This window comes from Canis lupus, chromosome 18 (genome assembly GCF_011100685.1).
Source record: "Canis lupus familiaris isolate Mischka breed German Shepherd chromosome 18, alternate assembly UU_Cfam_GSD_1.0, whole genome shotgun sequence".
Classification (NCBI taxonomy): domain Eukaryota; kingdom Metazoa; phylum Chordata; class Mammalia; order Carnivora; family Canidae; genus Canis; species Canis lupus.
This window is the reverse complement of record NC_049239.1, coordinates 1,825,014-1,837,709: the sequence shown is the minus strand read 5'-3', so window position 1 is coordinate 1,837,709 and position 12,696 is coordinate 1,825,014. Positions and strand designations below refer to the sequence as shown.

The following is a 12,696-nucleotide window of genomic DNA, read 5'->3' as shown; positions in this document are numbered from 1 at the left end:
GGGGCGGGCAAGTGTCGGGTGGTGGCCCTAAGGACAGCCCTGAGAGCCAGAGGGCGCTCCGAGGACCACCGTCAGGGCACAGGGCCGGTGGCGGTGGCGGCGGCCGGCAGCCCCTCCTCACGAGCCCCCTCTTTGCCCTGAGATGAGCGCCTCTCTTGGCAGCGCCGGCTCTGAAGCAGCAGCGCCTTCCCGTATTTCTGAAAAGGTGAGTCTGAATCAACAGAGTCAAAGTGAAAAAGCCCGATGCCCACCCAGAATCACAGGCGGTTCCTTTCCGAGCGGCCTGAGGCCGCTATCCCGGCAGCACCAAGTGCACGCGTGCCTAACCGGGGTGACGACCGCCCGCCCTGGTCACGCGGAACGAGCCATTCCCGGGGGTGCCCAACACCCCCACAAGCTTCACGACTCCACGTATCTTTTTATTTTTTATTTTTATTTTATTTTTTTTTTTTGTTCCACGTATCTTTTTATTTTGTAAATGTACATCAACGTCCTCGTTTCGATGGCTGTGGACCCCTCGGCCGTGGGACTCATTTACCCACTACCCTGGTGTAGATGCAAGCTATTTCCAAGGTGGGGGACCAACTGTGTCCGGGGGCCCCACGGACGGCCTCCCACCGGGTCTCTGGGGTTTAAACAACACACACAAACTGAAGAAAAAATGCCACGTTTGTACAGCAGGATGCTGGTAACGACGCTGGCCTGCCTGTTTGCAAGCTGCTAACAGAGTGAATCTTAGAAGCCCTCATCACACAACACAAAATTTTTTGTGACTCTGTGGTGACGGCTCTTACCCAGACTCGTCATGATGATCGCTGCACGACACACGCAAACCCTGAACCGTCATGCTGTACGCCTGGCACTAGCATCATGTTACGTATCAATTACACATCAATCAAAATAAATACATAAATACCTAAAAACAACGCCTTTCCTCTCCTCTGACACACATGGGGGGTTTTCTGTCCAGTGCCGTCTCATTTCTTACCCACTTTACAGGTGCCAGGGAAAGACAGTAAAGGAGCCGACTACGGCATTTAACACACTGCAGAGAACCAGGGGACCGAGCACACTGTCCACCTCGTCCACCGGCTGACGCGAGCGCCCGGCCCAGCGTGTCTAATGTGGAGCTGGTACCCAGGACTCATTTGCCAAACGTGCATCTCCAATCTTCACGACTAAACCAAATAATTATGATTATTGGGCATAATCCGTACATCATTTCCATCCTACAGATGAGAAGAACGGAGGCCAACCCTATGGCAGCCCACCAAAGGCGCACGTCTGGACACGAACGCAGCCGACCTGAACCCACAACCGCTCCACGGACACGCGTTTTGTGCTCTACAAACCTCCCAGGCCATGGGCATGGTCCCAAATTTCAGATGGACGATGGGCAGGGAATGGACTCGTGACCCGTATCCTAACAGAAAAGGAGTGTGCCCCTTGTAATATCCTGCAGGTCAGGCAACCTTCATCACAAAACTTCTCCAAATGAACTTAAATTCTCCTTATGTGATAAGATGTGGGCCATTGATTTTTTTTTTCTTCTCTGATGAGCGAGGGTACACTAGAGGTACATTTTGGGGTTCTTTCCTTATACACTAAACGATGCTTGTTTTGAAGGGGGCAGGCACTAGGGGGGGGGGGACATGGGCCAAGCTTATAATCTATTTAAAATGCCTTAGGTCACAGACCTTTTTAATGAAACCCATAATTCCTGCCCAGAGAGAGTGCTTTCATTTTCAGATTGGTAGATTTTATTTTTGCAAATCTATCATATTGCGGTGAATTACACTGTACCTTAAAAAAAAAAAAAAGAGGAAAGAAAGAAAAGGAAAAAAAATTGTTCCAAGTGAGAGCTAAGGCAATCTGCAATGTCTTTGTGTCTGGTCAGGGGGACCTTACAGATTTTCCTAACAACTTGACAAAACAGGTCAGGAGAACGCAGAAACTTCGGGGCACTCTTATTTCATTTCTGATTCTTTTCATTTTTCAAAAATTAGCTGCCAATCTACACATTTTCGTGATTATTCCACAGAGTACTGCTGGCGCAAATAACAATGAAAAACAAGATTTCAACAGGACAGCAGGGAATCCAATTTGGCTTTCAGACTGCTCCCCCTCCCCCCTATTTAACTGAGCCACAGAACGCCTCCAGTGGTTTGTTCTACTGAGAACCTGCTTTCTGAGGGCAAATTAGCTCAGATGTGCAATTCTGTCCTCACCATTTTTTTTTTTTCTCCTAGGGGCAGAAACTGATATGCAAAAGAGGAAGGGTTGGAGGGAACTGAGGAAGCCTTTTCAAAATATAGCTAAAAGCTATGCTGTTTGAAAACAGTCTCGGCAAAGAGATGTTTAAACACAGATGGAAAAGAACACCGGACTGTTGCTAAACGGCAGCGTGATGAGCCACCGGCCTCAAAGTGGAGTATTAAAGCAAGATTTGAGATACTGCATTCAACTTTTTTTTTTTTTTTAAAGAGAAAGTAGAGTTAGAGACAGATCTCCGTGCTCGTACATCTACCCTCGGAACAGGTGCAAGAGCAGCATTTCCAGGGCCCCGGGATGGTCCTGGCGAAGCAGAGGAAAGACTTCTCAGTAAAGGCCACCCTGCCTCTAGACCACAGTCTCCCCAACCATCAGTAAGTACTGTTTGTGTGGCAACCATGGCAGAGACACACATGCCCCAAATTTACATACACTGTTACAGGACTTTTCCTGATTTTGACTGTCATCGTGGGCCACTTCCTAAGCAGCTTCCTCAAATATAAATGGCTTTTTAGACCTCACTTCATTACTGAAGTAAAAAAAAAAAAAAAATCTAAGTTTAGAATCATCTCCTTCTACCCTCTTCCCGGTTTCAGAAGATCTTCATGCATGGCCGGCGACCGTGCAACAAAAATGAGACTGACATCTTGAAAAATATAGATATAAACTGCCCCCCAAATAATGATGGACACGGATATTCCCAGAAGTGCTGATGTTTTGTCGTTCATTATTATAAAGTGAAGAGACAGGAGCCCGGGAACAATCTTGTGTTCCTATTTTTTTTTTCTTCAAGTTTTGTTTTCACTTTAAAAAAAAAAAAAAAAGGATAAATACCAAGTTACAGTATTCAATAAGTGCTCTGCTCAGCAGGACAACGTGCGGTCCCCACAAAGAATCCCGTACCTTATCTTGCCTTCTTAGCAGTGACTTTACCTAACATATTAGCAGGTCATTTCAAGAGAACATGTGAAAGCTCAAAATTAAAACTAACCCTGCAAGTCCACTTGTTTTGTAGACACATAACATTCCCAGAAATGCACTTGTAGTGCTGAGACTTCTAACAAGGCCACCAGGCTCTTTTTGTTTTGTTTTGTTTTGTTTTTGTTTTTTGTTTTTTTTTGTATAGGGAAATTTATTTATTTATTTATTTTTAAAATGCAGGGCTCATGTGAGTTTCCTTGGGAAAAAAAAATTTAATTTATTTAGACCCCAAGAAGAAAAATGATACAAGTCTTGACAGGCATGTCCGTTGTTCACAAATCCATACACATATGTGTCTTTCCAATATCAGAAGCCATGGCCGATTCGCCACGGAGAGCACCCTCCTAGGTACTGTAACCTTTTTTCCACTTTAGATCAACCTCTGTTGTCTGGTTGGTACTGAGACAAGATCTACAGATCTAGATCTGCACACACAGAGGAAGTGTGTCCCTGAGCAAACATGTCATGGGATCCATCGGTGCCCGGATATATCTACCTCTTACTCCTTGGAACGTAAAGGGCGGCTTGGGCCCAGGTCCTAAGGGTGGGGTTTCATCTTGGCTCCAGAGAGGGGGCTGTGGACACCTCGGTGACTGGTTCCCTCCACACTAAGGCCACATGGCTTCCGGGCTTACAGGAAACTCTCCCAGTAAGACTTGCCTTCTGAGCTCCCCGGTCCTGTGGGCAACACCCCCAGATCATCCACTAAAATCACTTAAAACAAGATAACCTCAGGAAAATCATTAAAAATCCTAATGCTCGCCTTTCTAAACGTGTGTTCCGAGAACACAGAATGTGGATTCACAAATCGGGTTCTTTGCATCCGAGCCCCCGAGCTCTTGGTAGCTTTAGAACTCTGGAATTCACCTTGTTCACCCAACCTCAAATGGTCCCACTAGGCCAAATCGAGCTGTTTTCGAGAAGTGTAAAAGGGAGAATAAAGGTACCAGCTACTTGGTAAGGATTCCTATGGCAATACACCAAATAATCACAGAGAAGAACACCACTTGATGATCTCAGCCGGCTCTTCAGCTGCAGCAAATTAGCAAGAAAAGTTATAGATTTCCGTTTTGCTCTGTGATAGAGCAGGAGCTCTGTCCCCGCTGGGCTGTGCCCCCAGCCCCGAGGGCTCCTGAAGACCAAACGCCCACCACAAGGAACAAGCAGCAAGGTCCCCGGGAATACCGACCCCAGCGGGTCCCGGCCCCCCCAGCGCGGCTGGGAGCTGGTCTCCAGTGCACCACCTTTAGCCTACAAAGTCCTTGTGCAGAGCCAGCGGGGGGGCGGCGGGGGAGTCATCAGCAGAACTTCACAGAAGCTTACAACTTCCTCATTTGGAGGGCCACAAAAATCGTCGTGTCTTTATTTATAACCTGGCAAAAATGCTCACGTCTGTCAGGCAGCAAAATATAGGAAAACACATTTTAAACGTGGCACCATCAGATGGTTCTGCAGCCTTCGGAGAAGAGATTAAATTATTTATTTTCGATGCTTCACCCTAAGTACAGTGCTGCTGCTGTTCAGCAAGTTTCATTTCTTTTACAAAAGCTCTGTCTGCTCCAAACGGAGTTGGAAACTCGTTACGTTCAGGGAAAACACGTACAACTCCAGGCAGGAGCAGGAAAACACGTGTGGAAAAGGGCTAGAAATTCCCAAGCCATTTTTAAATGGTAATGAATGGCCTTATCTCTCGCCACCTCAGATAATTAGCAGTGTGATTTTGGTTTAATGAAGTGGGATACACAATTTATCAATACGTGTTCGCCGTGGGTCTCTCTGAATATCATTTTAATTTTCCGCCCTCCACCAAACCCGGCACAGAAGAGGAAGGAAAGGTCACTTTTTCAGGCTAGAAAGTGGGGCTCGCACCAGGGGGTCACTGGCTCGCTCTCTGTGTGCATTAAAAGCCCAGGAGGACATTTCAGAGTGTCTCAGAAGTAGGCTCATGAAAGATCAATTCCTCATTTTCATTTCTCCTAAAGATCCTGGAGAAAACATTTCCCCCCTCTCCTGGGGGCTAAGGAGGTGTCTTCTGGTGCAATTTCATTTGCTCCAGCTTGGCCAGTGAAAAGCAGATTCCACAAGAAAAATTCACCCCAAACGGACCAATCGATATTCCTAGTGGGACTCTGAGCCATATCGTTCCATTTTAAGTAGTCTCAAACTAGCAGAAAACGCTTTAGAGGGCTGATAGCGGGATGATCTCCAAAATGGAGCATGAAACTCTATGTCAGGATGGATAAGAGCACTTAGAGATACTTTAGGCTCTTCTTTCTCCCTTGTTTTCATAGAGTCTCCCCACCACCACCAAAAAAAAAAAAAAAAAGAGAGAGAGACAGAGACAGAGACAGAAAAAGGAGGAAAGGGGGGAGGGAGGGCAGGGAAGGGCGATGAAGATGTTGGGTGCCCCCTTCCCATTCCCCTGCCTCGCACCCCCACCCCCCAGCCTAGAAGCTCTGCACCAAGTCCACGACCGCTCACTTTTGGCGCGAAACCGGCAGGAAGAGAGTCAGATTTCCTTCAGCAGTGAGCTGATTGCTGGAGAAAAATGAATCATTGCACACTTGAGTGAGAAAATATGAAGAAGGCAGTTTCCCACTAATTAGGGCCCGTTTTAGGCAATTCGTTAAGCAGTGGCCCCGCGCCACCAGCCATCAGGAGGTGGGGCACGGGACAACCCGAAAGCAGCGCGTGCAAATGGCACATAATGATGCTCTCCATCACCCCAGACAGGCGGCGGAGGGGTGCCGCTGGGCAGGGGCCGGGCCCCGGGAGGAGAGGCCACCAAGCCGGCGGCCGCCCCATCTACGCAAGCCCAGCAGAGAAAGCGCATGGCACTCACCAGTGAACCTGTGCCTCCGGAGACCGTGGGGCGCTGCCTTTCCCACGCAAATCCCGCCCTCGGAGGAACTGGGGTCTTCAGACCCTGGGGCCTGGGGCCTTGCGCGCCGAGTCCCCTCCGCTAAGCCACCTGGGAGGGCCCCTGTTGCCCGGGTGGCAGGTCGGCTGGCCTCCTCCTCTGCCACCGCCTTCACACTCCACTGGGGCGGAGAAAGGTGGAACCATTTGCCAAATATGCAAAAAAGGAGGGAAGATAGTTTTCTCTCAGGAAAACATGGGCAGGAAGGGAGCCTGCACTTCCTGTGACCAAAACGGGTTCAGAGATTATGAGGACGTCTGATGGGAGAGGCTTGCGGTGGAGGCGGGGGCTCTCGTCGTCGTCGTCAACAGGAATTGTGAGTTCCCTAAAGGCCGATGTGGCCACGGGAGAGGGAACATAATAGGACCGGGCCGGTGCTGGGGAAGACGACAGGCCCCACCATGCCTGGGACTTTGGGTTTTCACCACTTTTAACAGTTGATCGCCAGGCGGGTCCCTCAAGGCACCTGTGGGTCCCGCCTGTTTACCACGGTAAACTCAGAGAAGGGACAAGAAGCCAATGGAAGGGAGCAGGCTGTGGCCCGTAGGTGAGGTCTCACGGGCGCCCTCCACCCGAGTGACCCCCAGCGACACACGGAAGCAGGGTGGGTCCTGCCCCCCTTCCCCCCCTCCTCTCCCCCCCACCCCCCGCGCAGAAACTTGTGCACAGTGTCTTTGTTTGGCTGTGTTCACGCTGTGGATGTGGTCACATCTGAAAAAGATTTGTCAGAAGAGCATCACACATTCACAAACGACGTCAAACAAAAGCCATTAAATAAATGGCGACGGGACAAGGATGGGAGTGTGTACCACGGGAGCTGCAGAGAGATCCCGGGGGTGAGGTTGTTCCTTACACCGCAAAGAGCACAATGGTAGCCTGGGTCCCCGAGACAAAACTGGTGTGAGGGTCCAGAAGACCCCACGGGGAAGCTGGGCAGGCTGGAGTCCCCTCTGGGGCACACAAGTCCCCGACCAGCCCCACGCCTGTCTCCCTCCCCATCTCAACTTTAAGTGTGTGTGTGTTTCACACTAATACTCTGAAACACAACCTCCCTGACACCTAGTGACCCGTGCACCTGTGCCCGGCATGAGCAAAACAAGGATCGGTGTCAAGGTGTAAACAAGATCAATGCTTCTCCTTTTGTAAGCCTGAGAGGATGGGTCACTTGTCACTTCTACATCTCGTGTTTTCGCCCGTGACACAGAACAACTGCACACACACATGCCTGATGGCTCCAAAAATACCAACGTACACACCCGGGCCAGGGAGTGGCCTCAACGGTTGGGGCGAGAGGTACAGCGTCTCGTGGCCAGAAGCAGGAGCCACAGTCCCCAGACAGGCCTGTCGGGCTGGCACATCAAGGGCTGCCAGAGAACCCCAAAGGGGCTTGCTCTGGTCTCTGGGAGCTGGAGCCACTGCATGGATCTCCATCAGAATAAGGCCACAAAAACCAATACTTCTTTCATAGTGAAATTATTTCGTGATTACAGAGATTAGAGGAGGGGGAAAAACACACAAAGGCCACGAACTGGGGCCATCCTCGGCAGATTCGTGTCCACAGCACCAGGCAGACACCCAAAGTATTAGCACCATTTAGGTCTCAACTCAACAGTATTCATAGGAAAATCCATCCTGCTGTAGTGAAAGGCCCAAACCAGCCAACCAAACAGGACCTCGCCGGAGGGGCTTCTCTACTTGGGTCAGGTCAGTGGGATGTGACGACTCTCACCCTGCCCCCACGCCTCCCACTAGGCCGTCTGCATGCTCCGTGTGTGCGTGTGCACAGACTCCGAGAGCTTCTTTATTTCCTATACCAACGCATGCAGCACCTCGACAGATACACAGAGCACCTGTCCGTGTGGGGGTGAGGGCATCTGGTCGCCGGGCATGCCGTCGACAGGATGCACACTCACTGTGCGGCTTCGGGGGTCCCAAGTCGGACATCTGTGTTGACAATATGGGGCCATACGACCCGCACACGAAACACACCGATTCAAATCAAGGGGGGGAAATCCCCCCCCCCCCGCCAAAGAACCATCATCCTCAAACTTTCAGGTCTCTAGCAAAGTGACCAGGACACAGCAGCCCCCAGAGCCGTGGGGCTTCAGACTTCATGCCTGGGGCATTCGCCAGGGTCTTAATTTCTCAACAAAAGAAATGGAGCCGAGGACAGCTGCAGCTTGTCCCCTCCGAGGAGACATGGACCAAGTTCCCAAAACAGTGAAACGCAGCCCAAGCACACTTTTATTGACGGGCCCGAACGCTCATCCCGTGAGACCTTGCTGGTGGGCTACTGCTGCTACCAGCCCTCTGCATTCGGGGGACGGGTCATGTTTTGAGATGCAGCCGCTCAATTAAAACCCCAGTGAATTACACCAACGAGCCAGCACGCCCGAGTTTCTAGAGCTCCTGCGTTCAACTATCACCATGAAACAAAAGGGGAAGCAAGCATGACCATTTAACTCAATCCTACATTCTGGCATCAGCTCTGCTGGACGTCAAGACTGGGAAGCACATTTTTTTTGCGGGGGGGCACATAAAAAAGGTATAAACATGTATGTTCCTGGAAAGTTTTGAAATCAGACACATTCTATCAAACCACAAGCATATGGGATTTTAAAATGTGACATCATTATTTATATCTCTGACTACAAGTTATTTTTAAGCGTGTCCTATGATGTAAGAAGGTAATCTTCCTGTCTCGGATATTTGGCCCTGTGCACGTAGGAAATAAGCTGATTTGTCACCGAAACAATTCTGACACTCAATATGAAAAAAAGTCAACCAATTAATACTTTTAAAATTCCAAATTAAAGATGAGTCTCATTAGCCTCATCCAACATCCTCAAACAAAGAAACAAATTCACGAGGCTCCCACCATTTCCTGCCTCCTCCTGGCTCCTCTCAACTCGGAACCGAGTGAATCCATCCTTGCAACCATTTCGATTTCTGTCAAAGTTTAAATGTGGTCCAGGTGAAATATTTTCAACTTCCACGGAGGTTTCTCCTTGCAAACGGAAGTCGATCTGGCTAGCAAGCAGGTGTTCTTGCAGCAGCAGTTTGTCTCCCAAGTTGCAAACGAGGTCCCCGGGAGCTGAGACACAGGGTGGGGAGCAGGGTGGGAAGTGGGGAGCCTGCAACCAAGCTGCCCTGACTCGGCTCTGGGGCGGCTGCAGCCCCGAGCCTGTGTCCAAAAGCCACGCTTGTCCAGCCTCTACCTGCCCTGCCCGGTGCCTCCCAGTTAGATGAAAAAACAACAACAACAACAACAACAACAACAACAGAAAAAAAAAAAAACCCAAGTCCGATTCCTTAGGAATCACCCAGGATCCCTGACGATTTTTAAAAAGATTTCACTGCCAAGGCAAGTCGCCTGTAACCTGGCCGCAGTCCCAGGGAGTTTGGAGCCCTAGCAGCCCAAATCGCAGTCCAACGAAGTCCTGCTAACTTTTCAAACCGGGACGATTCTGAATTTTGCAGAAAGCAAGCGAGTTCGGACCCCATCTAATTATCCGCACAGGAGAAGCTACGCGCTCTCAGCTCCGACATAAAGGAGAGCTCTTCCCCCCGGGCTCTGTGCAGCCTGACTTCCGCGGTCTCCAGGGCGCACAGCGGCGCAGATCTCACCGGGGCTGGGAGGTCCCCATCGTGGGGACAGCGCGAGGCTCACAGGCCCCCGCCGCCCGCCTGGCCCCGCGCTGCGGCCACCGCGCACGCTGGAGGCTCCGAGGGACAGAGGTCAACGCTGTCACCGGCCCCAGGAGGGAGGCCGGACCCAGGCTCCCCAGGCTCGCGGACCCTCCCGCCCGCCCTCTCCCCCGTGTCCCGCTCTACCGCCCCAGCCACCCGGCTGTCCCCCGCCGCTCCCTGGGAGAGCACTCACGTGGACGCGCGCGCCGCGCTGGCGGGGCTCCGAGGCCGGGCTGTGGCCGGGGCTCCCTCCGCCCCGCCGGGCTCGCCGCCTGCCAGGTGCCGCTGGGCTCGGCGGGGACGCACGGAGGTCGCCGCGGTCGCCGCCCCGGGCGCGGGCCGCGCATGCACTTGTTAGAGCGCGCGGCTAACTTGGCCGCCGGGGCTCTTCCCGGCTTCCTTTCACAATGACTTCCTGAAGTTGCTCACTCGCATTGTTCCCCATTTCTCCGCCGCCCGCCCCCCCACACCCACCCCCCACCCCTCCCGCGGGCTCCGACCCGCTTTCGCGCTCTCGCCGGCCGCTGCCCCGAGCGCACAGCGCCGCCCGCGGGCCGCGCACCTGGGCCCCTCCGCGCCGCGCCCCTGCGCCCCCGCGCCTCGCCACCTGCGGCCGCGCTCCAAAAACTTTGGGGAGCTGCGCACCTCAGGCCGCGGCTCCACCTGCCCGCAGCCGCCTCGGAGCACGCAGCCCGGGGGCGCACCGGGCGCTGGGGCGCGGGGGCGCAGGGCGCAGGGCGCAAGGGCGCGGGGCTCGGAGCGGGGCGCCCAGGGGGCGCGGACGGGGCCTGGGAGCGGGGCCCGGGTCCGAGCGCCCCGTCCGTCCCGCCCCGTCCCGCCCCGCCACCCGCGCGGTGCGGTCCGACCGCAACTCCCGGGCGGCGCGCAAACTTTGCCGGGGCGCGAGGCTGGCTCCCGGCCCCGGGCCGTACCTGCTGGCGCCGCCGGCTGCAGCCCGCTCGCCCGCGCAGGGCCCGCTCGGCGCGCCGCCGCCACCCCCGCGCGCAGCGCGCCCGGCCCTCCCCTCCCCGCCCCTGCCGCCGCGCTTCCTCATTCCAGCGCCGCATCGCGCCGCGGCCCCGCGCGCAGGTGGCAGGTGGCGGGGGGCTCCCTGCGCCCCGGGCCCGGGGGCGGCCTCGGCCGCGGGGCCCGCGTTGAGCCCCGGGGGCGCGGCGCGGGCGGGGCCTGGCGGTGGGGACGCGCCCCCCGGGCGCTGGGGCCGCGGGACCTCGGGAAGCACCTTCCCCGGCGTCGGGGCGCGCGGGGGTGGAGGGGAGCACTGCCCGCGAGCGGGGCCACCGGGCTCCCGGCTCCGGCTGCGACCCCGGGCGACGAGGGCCCACCCCGGGGGGTGGGAAAAGTTGATCCTCCGCAAGTGAGAGGAAGCTGCAGTGCATTTTCCCAGACAACCAATGGAATACCTCTCGCCTGTCTTCCCTCCCACCTGCTCAAGCAGAAGTTAGGATCGCGCCTCGCATCCTGGCCCGGCGCACACGCGGGTGCGAAGGCGCCGCTGCGGGGGGAGGCGGCACCGAGCAGCCCCGCGGCGGCTCCGCGGCTCCCCGCGCCTCACACCCCTCCCCGCGAGCCCCAGGCGCGCGTGGAAGGCGCGGGGGCTGAGACGGGATCGCGGCTCCCACAGCCGAGCCCTCCACGCCCGGGGCCAGGAGCCCCGCGATCCCATTGCCAGGCCCCACGGAGCGCGCACCGCGAGCAGGAGAGGGGCGCTTGCCCTGATGCCCTGATGCCCTGATTTTGCCCCTTGGGCGTCGGGGAAGGGTCGCGGGTGAGCGAGCCTCCCGCCCCGCCCCTGGAGACTCAGGCGGGCCTTCCAGGTGGAGACAGGGAACAGGTGGAAAAGGTCGTTGGCGCGCTGAGCGGGGCGGGGCTCGGCACCCCCGACCTGGGAAGCCTGCGGCCTGGTTGCGCCTGGTGCCATCCCGGGAGAAGTCCTCCCCGGCGGCCCCACGCGCGGCATCCGGACCCCCTGGGCGACACCTGCCACGCCACTCCTGCTGACAACATTTGACAGACGTTGACTCCGCGCGTTTGGAGCCCAGAGGAAGTGGGACTAGTGAAGGAGTCCTTGCTTTGGTCCCCAGTCCGCTCCTTGCCTATGTGACCTCCAGCAAGACACCCAGCGTCGCAGCGCCTCATTCTCCTCACCTGTGGAGAGGCCAGTGCTGCTGCTGCATCCAGCGTCCTTGTCAGGATTAAAGGAGGTCGCAAGCACAGGGTTCAAGGGCTTGTCGCAGAGGGGTCACAGGTGGCCTCTGGCTCTTGGGCACACCGGCACCCTTAGCCCCCAGATTTGTAGATGTGTGACATCTTTGAATGTGAGACATATCCCCCCGGGAGTGGGAATAAAGGACTCAGATGTGGCCATCAGGCCGAGGCATTTCCTCCTGAGGCACAGGAATATGAAGCGAGGGACCCAAAGAGTGTAGACCGTGTGGTCTTGACCGAGTTCCTAAATCTCTCTGAGACTCAGCTTCCCCATCTATAGATTGGTGGTGATCATGGAAGGTACCTCATGGGGTTCCTTTTACATAGGAAAGCTCTCGCCACCTGCCCGGCCCCACACAAGGAGTCCGTGAGTGGTAACCGGTGCTTATTATAAACCCTGCTAGCTACCAGTGTCCCGCTGAGATGGGGAGCAAGCCCGGGAAAACCGGGCTCTGTGGGCCACTCCCCCACCTCTCCCAAACAGGTGGAGCAGAAGGAGCTCAGGCTATAACCCGGGGTCTGTGGGTGGACACCGGGGCCGGGGAGAGGGTGCTTAAATGCTTAAATCAACAATAAAAGCACATCGGAGAGGAAAACCTATCCAGAAA

General features: G+C 55.0%; 1 protein-coding gene across 11 annotated transcripts in view; it reads right to left on the bottom strand.

Annotated features, from left to right (window-relative positions):
• IKZF1 (IKAROS family zinc finger 1) overlaps window positions 1-10,848 on the bottom strand; it is a 91,713-nt gene extending 80,865 nt beyond the window's left edge. The window contains exon 1 of one of the 11 annotated variants that reach the window (XM_038562582.1): window positions 10,795-10,848. The gene's annotated coding sequence lies outside the window, so the exon portion shown is untranslated. Of the gene's footprint in view, window positions 1-6,094; window positions 6,566-10,055; window positions 10,145-10,794 lie in introns of those variants that run through there. The other 10 variants (XM_038562583.1, XM_038562592.1, XM_038562593.1 and 7 more) reach the window with 10 other exon arrangements.
• Between the last annotated feature and the right edge of the window lie 1,848 nt (window positions 10,849-12,696).